We start from the raw sequence: 14,184 nt of genomic DNA, 5'->3' as shown, positions 1-14,184 counted from the left end.
TGTTCTCAAAGACCTCCAGGGATGGAGATCCCTAAGATCTCTACAACTTTGTAATCAGACAACTGTTCCACTGATTTCTTAAAGCTTGTAATTAGGAAGTCTTTTCTTAGTGTCCAATCTAGAGCTTCCTTGCTACAAATTAAACCTTTTGCTAGTTGTCCTGTGATAAATACTCCCGCACACGATGAACATTGAGAAGAGATTATTCAGAAACTCTGCGTTCTAGCATTGATTTTATTTCGTGTTAGAGATGTCTGTATTTAAATGGTAGATAAACTATTTAAATTTTATGTTATGACTCCAATTATGTGGGAAGATGAAGCCAGATTCTTTTTGGAGCTGCAATTAGCAAGAAAGAGGCAACACATGCAGCTTGGATCATGGGGAGTTCTATTTAGCTATGAGGATATATTTATTTCTCCCTTTGCTATAAGAGTGGTCAATATTGACAGAGGTTGTGCAAGAGCATTGTGGAATCTTTCTCAGTGTTCACAATTCAAAACTCAGCAGTTCCTTGAACTTAGTGAATCCATGTAGCTGTTCTTACTGAATGTCCATAATTCTGACTTTGTCATTAGTTTTAAATTCTACATAAAGAAATCAAAACTAAGCCAAATGTCATAGTTGATCGCATACTTCCTTTAGCATCATTTTGTTTCATATTGTTTTTATTTCACATGTTATATTATGTAAGTAATGTCTGCATGCTTGCTGAATGCCCTCATTGTAGACCCAGTAGAAATGAAAGAAATGATTCTTTGACTTTTGGGAGCCAAGGAAGCTGGAATATTACTGCCAACCATGAATTTTGAAAAAACTGAGCTACTTTTAAAAAAATGTAGCTGTTGCTGCCCTCAGAAACAAATAAAAATCAAACCTTTTTTTTTTTTTTTTTGGAGCTTGTATGATCAGGATTTCTCCTGTGGAATCCAACAGCAAATCTTTTGCACTTTGACAAATGTTTAGACTTTCTTTGGAATGAGATGTTATAGGAGAGTGCGTAGAATATTCTGTTTGCCCACAACACCTAGTTAAAGTAATGGTATTATCAGTTGTATGTGTTTGGGAAGACATTTCAAAATCATGCTATCTAGTGTCCCAGTAAGTTCTTTTGTCATACTGGAGGTTTTTAGAAAAGGTGAACCTGAAACATGCTTCCTTCTCTACTACTCAGTTCTTCGAAGATTGTGAGCAGCTTCATTTCAGGATGGATGAAAATACAGTGGGCTTAAGCCTTGCTGAGTCTGATGCATAGAACCACTGAGGAGACAGATGGGGAAGAGAGCAATGCCAGAAGCTATAGCCTGCCATTAGAATTTAAGTGTGTGGGGAAATCACACTGTCTTACCCTGTTCCCAGTGTACTGCCTACTAGTAGGTGCTTTTTTTTTTTCTCTTTTTTTCCACACTGAAAAGGTGAATTTCATCTTTTTTTAATTTATTTTTGAATATCAGGAAATTATCAAGTGAAAGAGTAAAAATCATTTCATGATTGTGAAAGAATTTTAATTAAAAGGCAGTAAATGGAAGAGTAGTTCTGGGACAATGTAAGGAGAAGAAAAGAAAAAAGACCATTTAAATCCATTCTTTGTGGCTTATACTAGACCTAATCATAATTAGGAGATGTGTCTATATTTATATATTGAGAAGTGAGTGCCAGTTCTTACTCTTTAATCAGAGCTTTAAAGTAATTTCAGGAAAAAATTCAGAGAGGAGAATTTTTGAAGTAAATTCAAATTGTATGAACAGAGTTTCTTAAATTATAACATACGCTTTCTCATTCTAGAGGCTTTTCCTGAGTTAGAATTCACCATGAAGGTGACCTAGCAGAAACTTTATTTAAAACTGATCCTCTTTTTTCTCTTTGTTTTTATTTGAAGCCTTTGTGCTTACTACCTTCCTTTTTGTTCACTCGTTAGGAAAGGTGTGCGAATATTTCCTTAGATTTTATGTGAATGTCTGAGTTTCAGAGCATCTTTGTTTCATCTTTACTTTCATCATCTGACAACTGAAATGTGTTAAGGTTCCCTCAGTGTTTGAAAAATTCAAATGAATAAACAAATTTTAAAAGTCCCAGTGCTGAACTTTTAACAAAGGCCATCACTCTTCCAAATGTTAAATTAAATAGTTGTTGTTTAAGTGGATGTATTTTTAAAAAAATGCAAAACTTACACAGTTTAACTAAAAAGTCCCTCCTGTTGTTTAACTTTTACATCTAATTTTGCCATGATTTCATTAATTTTCTAATTACTCTTTTAGTGTTTACATGACTTGATTTTTTTTTTTTTCATGTTAAAACAAGCAGAGAAAGGAGGATGTGGAAGAAGAACTTCACAGTATTAAAAAGTCAAAAGGTCCAGAGGCTCAAAGCATCAGTTATTTGTGGAAATACAGAACCCAGATTAAGTTGAAGCCCCAGAACTTCCAGGGCTGTCTTTGTTTTTGGTTTTGTTTTTTTTTTTTGTTTTTTTTTTTTGTTTTTTTTTTTTGCTTTTTCCTGATTTATTTAGTTAGGACAAGCAGTTTTTTTTTTTTTTTTTTTACAATGTAGAGATCCCTTGCATCATGTCCAACTCCACTTTAATTACTGGTATAATGAAAACAAAAACAAACCCAATGCTTTGTGTCAGAGTTGTTTCTAAATCTATTTTTCTCATGAACACTAACAACAGAAGACTCTTAGGAGATCTGTTTATCATGTGTTTCACTGCCTAATAGCACCTTTTCCTGATTTTTTATTTATTTATTTTTTTTTCTTAATGCTGTGACAGTTTGTTCAAGCGAGTCTTGTTTTCAATCTCTCCCATTACATCCAGTCCTTTTTCATCGGGTTTGCAATAGATAAAGTAGAGACAGTTGGCATGAATTGTGTCTGGAAAAGAGGAGGCTCAGGGAATAACTTACCACTCTCTACAACTTAGGTTGTGGTGAGCTGAAGTCAGTTTCTTTTCCCATGTAACTAGAGAGGATGAGAAGAAATGGCCTCAAGTTGTGCCAGGGGACATTCAGGTTGGATATTAGGAAATGTTTCTTCCCAAATAGAACAATCAGGTACTGGAAGTGGTGGAGTCACCATACCTGGAGTTGGTCTAGAAGCATTTAGATGCTGTACTGAGGGACGTGGTTCATGGGGAGATATTGGTGGTAGGTGTATGGTTGGACTAAATGATCTTGGAAGGCTTTTCCAACCTTGGTGATTCTATGATTCCGTGTTGTTTGAGAGTGCCTAACATCCTTGCCTCATGCTAGTTGAAAATAACATGCACCTACATTATATATGGCTTAGTGTGTCCCACTCTTTGCAAATCAAGTGGAAGATTACAGTAAAGATGCTACACCCACCCAGAGAAGGGAAATCTGCTGAAAAACATATAGCAGAGAGTCCTCATGGGAATGTACTAATCTGTCAGTAACCTGGGCTATCTCCATGTGGATTTTGTTTAGTGTGCAAGATTTGTGTGTGGTAGAGCTGTTGAGATCAAATGAAATGCTCAGAAATTGTGAAGTGTAATATGGCCATGTAGCTATGTTGAAAGGTCAAAACTAGGCCCAGGATCATTGTTAACTTTCCAAAACAGCCAACATTTTAATCTGACACTACTGCTTCTGTACACTACTGAAGAGAAATTCTGGAGTCGTGCTGCTACCACTTCTTGAATGAGCAAATTGTTGGGGTTAAATTACTGGATTAGGATGCTTGAATGTGAATCCTGATGACCGTCTGTCTTCTCTCACAACAGTGCTGTGATAAAATGAGGTGGTTAAAGTGTGGAGGTGCATCCGGTGGCCTGTGGGGTGTTCTCCATTGGCAGCTTCCCCCAGAGGAAGACAAACCACCTGTGAAAGGTCTCCAGGCAGTTGTCTTTTGCTGCTGCTTCATAATGAGTATTCGTTCAGTGAGTGAAACCCGAAATGTCTCACTGCTGTGGCTGGGAGCTAAGCCTTTGTTCATGGAGATCTGTGTTTTAATGCTGTTAATGTTTTCATTTCATTCACTTGTTAAAGCAATAAAAGAGATTGTATTCCTGGCAGACTGATACAAACCCTGCCGAATGAGAACCTCTGGCAATTTGAACTTCTGCCACTGAGCTGCCAAGAGGAGGGCAGCTACCAGGGCTGCTGGTTGCAGCATGAATTAGGGGCTGGGCAAGCTTGGCTGGCAGAACAGCCCCTGTTCAGGTGCTGCTGGGTTCTGCACACCAGGGGAGCTGCTCACCGCAGTAGCAAGCCCCATGCTTGTATGTAATTCAGTTTTTGGGGTGTATCTCTGTGCCACAGCCAGAAGTGGATTACAGCCTGGAAAACGTACCTGTCTTCTGCTGAATAAATCAACTCAGATAGTAATCAGACTTGAGGCACGTATTGTGGGCTTTTATGTTAAGTCCAAGCTGACAGCACTCCTCAGCAGTGGTTGCTCAAACAAAGTGAGACTGCACCACCTGACTGCACAGTAAATACAGCTTTGATTATCACCACAGCCTCTTCAGTCACCTGTTTAAAGCTGCAGTCTTATTTCCTGCTCTGCCAAGTTTCCACTCCATGCCTACCCAACTGTGTGTGAGGTCACAGGACCATAAGGTAGTTCTGGTTAAAGGGACTCCAGGATGTCATCTGGTCCAGCCTGCTGCTGGGTGCCTCAGGGTGCCTAGTGAAAAGTTGGAGTCGGGAGCTGCTAAAGTGATAAAGACTCATGAAAGTTTTATATAGCATGTCACAAGCAGGAGAGTTCATGGAGAATGGGAAAGGAAAGGCAAGGGGCAGATTGGTGGCAGTCAATGTATGAAGGATGTCTCCAGAAAGACAGTGCAATGACAGGAAAGCTTAGGTCTTTCCTTGCATCGCTAAGGATCTCGAAGGAGATCTGACAGGCAGGTTTCTACCCAAAAGCTGTTGTTAGCGTGGTACACCTAAGAAACTATTCAGGCTACTGTGGCACTGCAAGAGGATCTTTTTATTCTTTTGACTAATGAAACAAAGTGTAAGTAGTATCAGGGTCAGTGGTGTCCTTCCACCATTAAATATCTGCTCAAGTTTAATTGCGACACAGATGCAGCTGTTCTGCTGAGATGAACTAAAGGCCTGGGCTGCTGAAAACTGGTGGGACGTACCAGGTAATAGTTGCTCTGCATATACCTGGCACCCTTTCTGCTTTTTCCTAAGCACTTAACAGTGGCTTCTGTCATAGGCGAGCTCAGAGAATAACATTGGAGATAAAAAGTGAAAGTTATCATGGTGTTGCCTTCTGCGATTGCTGTCATACTGCTGTGTTGCTCAGGCGCTTGTGTCTGAAGCCTCCTGCTGTATTAATGACTTACTGGATTTACAGGTCATGCGCTTTAGACTCATTAATTTGAATATAGCATTATCCTAAAATGTATACTTTAAAATCTGAGACAGGAACAGGTTTTTTGTGTAACATCTAAAAGGCATTTCAACTTCAAATTGAAATTTTGTGTGCAAATGATAGAACATCAATAGCTGATGCTCTCTTTTACAGCAAAGTGGAGTAGGGTAGAACATAAGGAGAGTAGAATTGATTATATTGTAGAGAGGGAAGAAAGATTTGCATAGGTTCTATGTTGGGACTTAATATCCACAATATCATCAACTATGCATAGTGTAAATGTTCTCCAGGGCTTTATTATGTGAGATACTCCTCATGGTTAAAAAGGTATGGAAGGACCCTTTCATATTAAAACTTCCTGTTCTTTTGATTCAGCAGCAATTAAGCAAGGAAAGGAAGATTAAAGAGCAAGAAAGTCTAAATAAATTTCTGTTTCTGGAAACAGAGACTACAAAACAGCTTTTCATGCAGGATATAAATTATGCTTATACTTAAGAAGCACTGTTTTGCAAGCATAATGTCTCAGAGCTGCTAGAGGAAGATTTCAATATGCAGAGATTTAGCCATGTTTGAAGTCTCAGTTCCTAGTAGAAAAAAAAACATTCCTGAATACAAATGTCTTAAGAAGAATATAAATAAATAAAAAAATTAAAATGGAGATAATACTAAATAGTTAACAAATTTTGAATTTAATATTTTCTCTTATAGTTAATACACGTAGCTGTTAATTTCATAGATACTGTAGTAATCATGACAAAAGCTTATAGTCTTTAACAGTTATATCTGCAGAGGAAATAATAAGGTTTGTATGTACTTCCTGTACTGAGATACTCTTTTAAACCTGCCAAATTTGTGTGAATCACATTAATCACAAAACAAGGGACAAATACCCACCCACACTTAAAGGTAAATCAAAAGCAGGTATTGAACAATGCTGAGAAGTTGATTACAGTAAAACATTCAAAGTATCATCAAACTTTGGAAATTAAACTTCTTGTTTCTGTTTTATACTACATTCTACCAAGCACTTAGTTACGATAAGATAATTACTCAGGAGATTAATCCCAGGTTTGCGTGTTAACTGGATAGTTTGTCTAGTACTAAAGATACCAGCCAGCACTATGGCACTCCTGTAAGCTGCTCTGTCTTCTATTTCATTTCCGGGCATGGGTCTGGATAGAGTTGACTTGTAAGATTCAGGGCTTTTTCACTTTACATGGATGACTTTATGTCTTAGTGATACATCTGCAATTAATTTATGCAGTATGAGGGGAAGCAGGTAGGGTTTGTCATGGGGGGGGGGGACAGAAAAATAGTCTAAAATTTAACTTAACTCGCTGTTGGAAGTGTAGTAGAAGTTTAATGTAGGTAAATGTCTTACCTGTATGAACAAAATACAGGTTGTATGGATTTCTCAAGGCACATTAATGCCTTTTAATTTCTATCCTCACCTAAGAAATTCTATTTTCAGCACATAAATCTAGTCATTCAATATTAAGCAATTGCATCTTCTATCTGATTAAGAAGGTGACAAAATATTCCTTGAAGATTAAAGACCATTACCCCTTAGCAACACTAGTTTTAAGAAGCATGGATGAGGTGGTGTTCATTAAAACACTTTTTTCATTATTAGCATGATCCTAGATGCACTATCAACAAATAAGTCTACTTGCTAAGTTACTTGAAATACGTATATTTTCAAGTTGAAATAAGATTAGTAAGCTAATGAAAATAGTAGCTTTCTGATTGGATTGGATTGGATGAGTAGGTGTTATCCAATTTGAAACAATTAGCCCTGTCCAGTGATATTATTGATGCAACTAAAACTTGCATAGGACTTTTTATTCATGTTTTCCTTTCCCTGTCCTGCTGAGCAGGATAGAGTTCATCTAAGAAAACCTTATTCTGTTTTAAGAAACTGGCTTGAAATTACAAGAATAGTATTGTAAAGGTGAAATAGGCAGCAATGGCATATAGTACTCTCTGTGAAGGCAGAGAATGGGAAAGATTGGAGGGGAGGTTCCCAGCAGCTCTTCCAGGAGAAAAAATGAATGGTGGTGTCAACCTGTGTTAGTGATAATTACTTTCACTAGGCTATAAACAGCTCTGGTGGACTGGATGCAGGGAAGCAGTGACATGTAGGACTTTGGCTGTGTACAAAAGTGCGGTTTGAGATTGGCAAACTATGGAGCTGTGTTGAGAGCACAAATAGATTTGGAAATGTAGTTGTGTGATTACCTGTGGAGTTAAAAGGAAGATTGCCAGAGAGTGTGCTGTGGGGGTCACTGAGGATAGCAGATGGGATTAAGCTTTGGCACAAGTCAAATTTTGTATCTAAATTCTGTTCATAATTCTTATTTTTCTTTTAAAAGAATAGGTTACTAAACACTTATGACCATGTTATGTTTGTGTTTTGCTATTGTGTGCATGTGTAAACTGAATAAAGGCACAAAGCTTTTTCCACGGGTCTGCGCTTTTTCAGTCCGCTTGTTAAGTATTTAATGGTACACCTGAGTTGGAGTATAACCTGAAGGAAGGAGAGTGAGTCTACTTGTTAGTTGCAGTCCTCCTAGGTCCAGAGCATGTTGAGGCTGCAGGTGGGTAGCACCTGACTCGAAGCACTCAGAAGAATTGAAAATTTCAGGAACAATAAGAAAATCAGCCGTCTGTCTGCTAGTACAGCAATGTATCATTTACCTTATATGATCTGCTAAGAAAGAGCTGCTGAAAACAACTTACTTTTTTTTTCATTTTAACTTTTTTTTTTTTAGGTCTAATCTCGTCATTCCCTTGTGGCAGAACGTATTTGTCAGTAAATATACACTAGTATTAACTAAGAAATTAACTAAGAAGCTCTCCTGCTCACTTGTAATATAGGGGCATGAAAGCTCATTCTTTACTTTTTCCTTCTTTGTTTGTTTTTTTCTGTTGAAGTAATGCTAGTACTCCATCTTTCCTCCTGTGTTCTACTTCCACAGCAGCTGCCTTGTGGTTCTTCTAGCCTACGTAGCCTTCTTGGCTTTTTCATACGTGGAGAGAAGAGATGGGCACAGGGTTTTGTTTTTAAAACAACAGATTTGCTTAGAAACGAGTAAAAAATAAGAAATTTGGCAATGCAGGGAAATGACAAGAAATGTTGCCTTTATCTATCTCTTGATTTTATTTTAGGTTTATCCAAATGAAGAGAAGAACCATTCCACAGAAGAACTTAGCAAATCTGATATCCAAGAGGAGCTGAAAAAGGCTAATAGCCTTCCTAGTTTGACTCCTGGAAACAAAGCAGCAGATAAAGACAAGCAACCCCGAGAAGGTTTTTTCCAGTTTCTTGGAAGCTTATTTAATCTTGCAACAAAATCTTCTTTGGTAGACTCTAAACCATCCGCCTGCCAAGATGAACCCAACAGATGTGAAAAGGATTTACAGAACACAAATACCCTTACAGAGGGCACGCAACCACAGCATCCAAAAACTGAAGAGCCTGTCTGTTCTACGGCTAGAATAAAAGAGGACTCAGTAGATAAAGATGATATGATCTTAAATAACATTGGGAAAGACAGTTCACAGGATCAGCAAGGAGGCCGGAAACGATCTGCTGATGTGAAAAAGTAAGTTTTATATTTTAATACTAAATTACAGAAAAGCATATATGTGCAGAGAACTATGGTGACTAAGTTCTGTTAAGAGGAGGGCAGATGACTGATGTTCCCAAGGATGTTGGAGTGTCCCTGACTCAACTTTGTGGTAGCCTCTGTAGTAAATACCATAAATAAATGGGGAGAAGTCAACTTCTACAAAATACAACTTTAAAAATGTATTTCTATATGTATAGAAGTTTTTTGACCATGGGTGATAGATTCATTATAGATTATTCTAGATATGAGGAGAGAAAAGACGTGGCATTTAGAAATGCATTAAGAACTGGAGACTTACTTAAAAGAAGAAAAAAAAATACAGAACTTATTTTATGTCTGTACTATGGGCTAATTAAAGTTAAAATTCTTGTCATTTTTGTATTTTGTTACTTCAGTGCTTTTACTTCTGCAAGTAAGGTTTCCACATCTTTAAGTTATCTTTCCTGGTTTATTTAACGTGGTATTTTTGCTTATTTATGTTATTTCCCTTTGTTCTTAGCATTTTTTTCTTTAATTAAAAGGTTATATAAAGTACTCAATTAGCCTAAGTGTAGAACATCCTCAACAGTCCTGTAATATTTCCAAAAAAATATTTCCAAAAAATTGATGCCAAGGGCACCGATGCATATCTGGGAGTAGAAAAGCTAAAATATTGCCTATGCTTCACCATGTAATTACAAGATATTCTGTCTCTGGTATAAACATACATAGTATTCCAAAAGTATTTGTAGCTGTTATGTTGAATATTTGACTGTATGTGGTCCAGTTTCTGCTTGGTATTCAGAAGGTAAACTTGCCCACCTGTAATTAGTTTTCACTACCAGGATGTGTATTTCAAATTTTAAGCCAAAAGTAATGACTTGTATTCAGTAATTCTATACAAGTACTCCTGTGGTTAGTGAAAGGAAAGTAACTCTCAGATTTCACAATTGGTAGATGCACTGAGCATGAACACTTCCTTTTTTCTTTTTAACTGTTGTTTTTTAAAGTTAATTTGAATTGCATTCAATCTATTTATTTATGGCATGTGAAGCATTTTATCTCCAGACAGAAGATCAGAGGTTCGCGAAGTATCTGCAAAACAAATTTTGCTTTCACATTGGGGATGCCTGTATCTTTCCCTGTTATTCAGTTTGGCTGATGATTTTGAGCATCTGTAATTCACCTTTATATTATAAACGCAATGGCGATCTGGATATAATCAGGGGGCATCACCTCTTCAGGTGAACCTCAGGTTGTGTTTCCACCACCAAAATACCATACTGTTTGTAATAGTAATGACTGTGTTTTCTTTGGTTTGGTGTGATTGTTACAGTCAGCCAGTTTTTATGATGGATTCTTAATGTACTAGTACTTCTGACACTCCTTCCAAAATGTAAATTGCAGCCCATGACCACTTCACTGGTCTATCCCTTTAGTTGTTATCTTGAGAGGCCTCAATGCGTAATGTTATTCAGTCTAGTTTCTGAACAGTTTTTTCTTACAAGATGTTGAACAGGCTGGCATGCTTCAGGAGCCTTTCACAGCTGTTTGCTGTTTTGGTAGTATGCTCTGGAAGCTAAAGATGAAGATGTGTGTCATAATGCCAGGAGCTGTGCAGATGCATGTCAGTCCTTCCCTCGAAGAGACCATAGTAAAAAAATGCGATAGGTATCAGTAGATCTTTCTCATTTTTTTCTTCAATTCATGTTGTTTCTTCCATCTTCTATATCAGTGTACTTTCTATTGTGTTTTCTTCAGTGTTCTCTCTTTCTCACTTTCTTCGTATGCAGCTGTTGATCATATTCTTCAGTTTATGGTGGTGGCAATTTGTTCTTTATGCAGTTTTTTCCTCACTCTTTTTGATGACAGAGTTAATCAGTTCATATGCTGTAGTTCTGTCATTTATCTTCAGTCACTCCTGTCTAATCAGATGACTATGTAGTGGAGTTTTAGCTAAAGGCCCAGAATATGAGGGAACTAAACATGGCAATTGTGGCTTGCGAAGGAAGAGTAGATGAGAGGCAGCCATGTGCACCTCTGAAGAATTCAGTCTTTTTTTTTTCTCTCAGTGCCCTGGATGATGATCTAAGAGAATGGTGCTCATTTCTCCTTCCAGATGGAAAACTCTGGCTTCTGCTGACTTTTGAATGTACGAAGCAGCTTTGTTTGACTTTCCAGTTTTATGGATGCTTACAGGTCTGTGACTAGAATTAATGAGGGGGGCAGTTGTGTTGAGGGTTTTTGTTTTTGTTTTTTTGCTGTTCTATTTGTTTTACACCAGTGCACTTGAGTAGATGCTGGAATGAGATGCCATGCTGTCTAAATGCATAGTTGAGAAGGTTGGGCAGTCTCAGTGTTGAGAGCAATGCAGATTTGTACATAAGGCATTAACGAATGCTTACACAGTTCAGAGGATTTGAGTAATAGCTCATTGAAGTGACCTCTTTGTTTTGTGCAGGTATTTTTTGAGTTAGATAGGTTTTATTCAAATCAGTTAAAGTTGACATTTTCAATTGACCGTATTTTAGTATGGGCTGTATTGTGAGATAACCTGTGCAAATCAGTGTAGATTTTTATCTTTGTGGTTTACTTGTCTTATAATCAAGCAAGAGTAAAAACATCTGTTACAGGTTTGAAAGTTAGAGTGAGCTGGTCTATGTAGGAAATATATATTTTTTTTTCCCAGAAATTTCTAAATGCAACTGTTGTAATACTGGTCAAACATTAAAACACATTTTCCTTTTAAAATTGTTCTCAAAAGTACAGCTTACATTCTGCCCTTTTTGGCTCAGCACACTGAAAAGTTGGGCAATCTCTGTGCAACTTCTGTGTATGTTTTTCTCTGCCTGACTACACAGTGTGAACTATGTTTTGAAGCAATTACTGAAGAGAAATTGAAACAATAGTGTGGAAGCAGAGGTTTGTATTGGTCACCATTTTAAACATTTGAATTAAGAATGCCTATTTTTTTATGATATCAAGATGATTATGTCAGTTTTATTCTCTTTTAGTTTATTATAACTTAAAGGATGTAGAACAGGTGGTTTTTTTCTTTCTTCAGTGCTAACTTCTTTGCTAAATAGTATCTAGCTGTTTTTAATTTAGCATAGTTAAATTGTAAAAAACACTCTTGATTGATGGCAGATGGCCTGATAGTTTTGTAGGATGTACTACAAACTAGCTAGCTGTGAGTGCTAAAAACATGAACAGTGATGGGCAAAAAGATGTAGCAGAAAGGAACAGAACGGTCTGTAGCTATCATGAAGGAAAATGGTGATGTGAATGTGGTTGTCTGCTAATATCTTGAGGATTGGGTCCTAAAAGACCAATGAAACACATTAGTGATCCATACGTATTCAAAGGCACTGCTGATTCCATTTATTGCTATCTTAAAACATAGTTTTTAACATTTATTTCAGAGAAGAGTTGAAATGTAGGGCTTTACAAATATTTAAGGTGACTGCAAAGATGTATTATTAATCTTGTAACTGTTTCCTTTGTCATGAGGAACATTTTAAATGAACTTGTTAATTCTAAACTACTGTTAAATATTAAATTAGAGGTTGTTATCTGTGGTTAGGGGGAGGCTGCAATGATAAGTAAGAGAGGAACAGTTGTTAGGTTGCATAATCTCCATGAGAGTTATTTTGTGTGGTGTTTTTTCAATAAAAAAAGAACAAAGAAACTTTCAGAAATTAATAACTGTCAAGTAGTCTCAGAGCATGCAAGACTGAGACCCAGACAACCTGATTAACCTCGTATCCTCAAAGCAATGTTTTGCAAAATACAAGGAAATGAGACTGCTCTGACTTTGTAGACTGAGGTTACTTCTGCCCTCAGTGGGAGGCCTGGCCTTTAGTAGAGACTCAAATTTCCAGGCCTTGAGCCAAGGAGAGTGGAATTTGTGAGCTCAGTCTGTGGAGTGTGTGTTTGCAAGGGACAAAACACGTAGGCCACATTATTTCTCCATCATCCTCGCTGGCTGACAGGCTCAGTGGTAATTGTACCTTAAGGGCTTCTGGTCCTTTATCCAGATGTTGACAGGTGGTGAAGAAGCAGCATAGAGGACAAAACCATGATAAACTGAACAAAGTCTCTAGGCAATAATTACCGTAGACAGTAATGTAATAATTGTGATAGTGAAGATGAATGATGAGAGTTGAGTTGTCTAGGTCTCCAGCTACTGCATCCATTAGTTTTCCAGTTGTCTGGGATGGCTGATTATTTCACAGAATCTAAGAATTGTAGGGGTTGGAAGGGAGCTCTGGAGATCATCTAGTCCAACCTCCTGCTAAAGCAGTTACCTATAATAGGTCACACAGGAGGGCATCCAGGTGGGTCTTGAATATCTTCAGAGTAGATTCCATAATCTCTCTGGACAGCTTGCTACAGTGTTCCATCACTCTAACAGTGAAGAAGTTCTTCCTTAGGTTATTATCAAACTTTCGTGTTACAGTTTCTTCCCATTGCCTCTTGTTCTACTGATGCTTACCTTCAAAGAGTCTGCCTTCATCGACTTGACTCCTGCAATTTAGATGTTTATGAACAGTGATAAGATCCCCTTCAGTTGTTTTTTCTCCAGGCTGAGTTCCAGATCTCTCAGCCTTTCCTCATACGGGAGATGCTCCAAGCCCTTAATCATCTTTGCCACCCTCCACTGTACTCTCTCTGGGAGATCACTGTTGTTTTTTTTTTTTTTAACTGAGTAGTCCAGAACTGGATGCAGTTCTCCAGATGTGACCTCATCAGCAGAGAGTAGAGAGGGAAGATCACCTCCCTCAAGAGTGTGCTGCCCACACTTTTTTTATTGTACCCCAGAATGCCATTGGTTTTCTTAGCCATATGGGCACACAGCTGGCTCATGGCCAACCTGTTGTCCACCAAGACACTCAGGTCCTTCTCTACAGAGCTCCTCTCCAGCAGGTCAGGCCATAACCCGTACTGATGTATGTGATTATTCCTATCCAGGTATAGAAGTCTACACTGGCTTGTTCCCCTCTGCCCAGCTCTCCAGCCTCTCCAGGTCTTGCTGAATGGCAGCACAGCCTTTTGTTGTGTCAGCCACTCCTCCCAGCTTTGTATCATTAGCAAACTTGATGAGGGTGCATTCTGCCCCTTCATCCAGGTTACTGATGAAGGTGTTGAACAAAACCAGACCCAGCACCAATCTCTGGGGTAACACCGCTAGTTAACAGGCCTCCATCCAGGCTTGCGCCACTGATACAAC

This window comes from Tetrao urogallus (assembly GCF_951394365.1).
Source record: "Tetrao urogallus genome assembly, chromosome: 1".
Taxonomy (NCBI): Eukaryota; Metazoa; Chordata; class Aves; order Galliformes; family Phasianidae; genus Tetrao; species Tetrao urogallus.
This window is presented reverse-complemented; position numbering follows the sequence as displayed.